At 36.2% G+C, this 2,995-nt stretch overlaps 1 pseudogene; it reads right to left on the bottom strand.

The window, feature by feature from the left end:
• Nucleotides 1-1,387: 1,387 nt before the first annotated feature.
• LOC132239697 (large ribosomal subunit protein uL4-like) lies at nt 1,388-2,709 on the bottom strand (annotated as a pseudogene).
• Between the last annotated feature and the right edge of the window lie 286 nt (nt 2,710-2,995).

Raw genomic sequence — 2,995 nt, 5'->3', positions numbered from 1 at the left:
ATAATTATTATGAGATCTCAAACTCTGTTTTCCACAAACTTCTCATAGACAATGCATTTGTAAGGAAATAGCATACATTTTTTAAAAATGGAAATGTTTTAACAAAGTCATCAACCTATGAGCTTTATCCACTTTTATTAGTAAATTGTTAATACTTCTAGAAATTATAGTAATAAAAATAGCTTATACTCTAGAATACCAAATAGCTTTAAGGTAAATCTTTTAGATATAAATCAATATTTTAGTTTTGTAATTATAAAAATGAAAATGTTTTCAGTAGCAGAAACATCTGTTGTACTAAATTATACAAGAAATCATTGGGCCTGATTTTTTAATTAATCAATGTTTCCATTTAATTTGTCTATTTTATTACAAAGGGAAGGACATATAAATATCTGTGTCTTATATTTTGCTTGAGATTGTGACCGTTTCACATGATGGAGGTACACTTATTAATTTGGTTTTCTATTCTTATTCTTCAAGTATTATGATGTGACCATTTCATCAACTAATCACTTGATGTTACATTTAGAAAAATGGACCTCAGATAGGTTAAGTCATGTGATCAGAGTTTGAACACTAAATGAAATTCAACTCTATTACTATTGATACAGTGTTTTTTCTCTTAAAATCACAAGATGTCCTACTGAATAAAGTCATTGTTAAAACATATTAATTTTCCATCAATTATGTTGTGGCTATCATATTTTTATATTGTAACTTAAAGATTGGAAAAGCAGTACACTTGAAGTTGAGATTTTATAAGCATAAATAATTAGTTATTGATCCCACTACTTAGCTACTTTTCTTGCAAAATAATGAAGAAAAAAATAGCCCTAGCTGGTGTGCCTCAGTAGATAGAGCATCAGCCCGCGGACTTAAAGGTTCTGGGTTTGATTCTGGTCAAGGGCACATGCCCAGGTTGTGGGCTTGATCCACAGTAGGGGGTGTCCAGGAGGCAGCCAATCAATGATTCTCTCTCATCATTGATGTTTCTATCTCTGTCTCCCTCTCCCTTTCTCTCTGAAATCAATAAAATATATTTTTTTAAGAAAAGAAAAAATAATTGTATAGTAACTGCAATTATTGGAGACTTAGGTTTGGTTTGGTTTGGTTTTTTGTGTGTGTTTTTTTGTTTGTTTCTTTCTTTCATTTCCTTTGGGTAAGAGAATCCAGCAATAATGATCATAGCAAAAGAGTTGAGCAGAAATGTTAAATTTCTAAAAGTTACTCATAAACAATGAAAATAACACTGATGACAAGATCAATAAAATAATTCATATTTCTAACTATACACTTTAAGTTGTAACTTCATGTTTAAAAGTTTCTGCCTAGTGTTTATATGTTTAAATTATTAAATCAACAAAACACCACAAAAAAGTTTTTATTAATGTTTCTCACTACCTTTGATTGGCTTTTTATTAAAAATTATTTCCCCAAAGTGATTGATCTTTATGGGATAAACAAACAAGTTTATGCCACAGGCTTTTTTCTTCTGCGGTGGTTTCATTTCTGCGGGCTTCTTCTCAGCGGCTGGTTTCTTAATAAGCAACAGCCTTTTCCCACCAACAGCTTCTGCTTTGTGAGGCCAACAGCCTCCTTGCCTTCCTTCACGACCGTAGGCTTCTTGCCTGGAACCCCTTCTCATCTGATTTCGCTTCTACCGCTGCTGCTGCTTTATCTTCCTGGAACTTGTGGTGCTAGGCCTGGCGAAGAATAGTGTTGCAATGCATGGTCTTTGCATATGGGTTTAGTTTCAACATGATTCTTGGGTTTTCCAGTGGATTCTTCTTCAGGACTCTGTGAAGAATCTTCTTGTTTGGTGCTCAAAGACTCTTTGGACCTCTGGGCTTTTTAAGATTCTACTAAGGTCTGTACTGAGCACCTGTGCATGGGAAGGTTGTAGTTACTCTTGAGGGAGGCAGCTTTCTGCCAAGTGCCATAGAAATTATCCAACTTATGGAAAGCACTTTCAGATACAGCCCACAACCCACCAGGAACAAGTTTCAAAATGTTCATTTTGCTTACATTAAGCCAAGTATTTCCAGGGATGTTCTGAAGGCTTTGATAATACCATTGTCCTCATTAAAGATGTTGCAAGGTCCCTTGTACTGGATATGATGACAGTTTCTTGTTTTGCCTTTGCCAGTTCTCATTCGCTGAGAGGCATAGACCTTGTTGATACCATTCCAGGCCTTAAGTTTCTTAAGAAGCAAAAACTGCCTTCTTGGTTTTCTTATAACCTTCAACTTTAGCTTCAACCATCAAAAGACATTCAGGAACTTCCTCAATATGATGATGATCTTTAGACGTGAACAGTGCAGGGAAGGCCGAGGCAGCCAGGGCAGAGCCGATGGCAGGTCACTTCTGTGTGGTGTTCACACTTCGGTGCCAATGGCACCAGGTTTTGGTTGGTGCAAATGTGTGTCCCCCACAACACATACTTCCAAAAGTACCCTGGCCAGAATGAGGAGTGCCACCACCTCAAATTCTGAGAATTTGAGCCCACAGTACTGCCAGCAGCCCAAGACTCAGCACTGGCTTGATGACCTGCCAATTCACTGACAGCATAGGGCTGTCTAGTGTTTTTGCGCAAGTTGGCATGAACAAAGTTCACAATATCCGGTTGAATGGGAGCCTTAAACACAACAGGCAAAATGATTCCCTCTTTGCAGAGTACACTGATGTCAGTGGATGAACACACGCCATGGTGTGGAGAGGAGAAGGCCAGGCTCCTCTACCTGGTGGCTCCCATAGAAGGAGCCATGAAAATGTTAATAACAGAAAATCCACACATAAATTAAAACATCATATCACACATTTTAATTTTGCTTATGTTTTTCTCTCCTTATCTATTTGGATAATTGACATACAATGTGGTATTAAACTTTCTTATTATTACACATGAAGACTATGTCAAAATTTGTAAATTTTTTTCAAATTTTTGAAAAGAAAAATTTCATGATAGTTTTCATGATTATCAGTATTCATATTT

The sequence above is a fragment of the Myotis daubentonii genome, chromosome 1 (assembly GCF_963259705.1).
Source record: "Myotis daubentonii chromosome 1, mMyoDau2.1, whole genome shotgun sequence".
In the NCBI taxonomy this organism is placed as follows: Eukaryota; Metazoa; Chordata; class Mammalia; order Chiroptera; family Vespertilionidae; genus Myotis; species Myotis daubentonii.
This window is presented reverse-complemented; position numbering and strand designations above follow the sequence as displayed.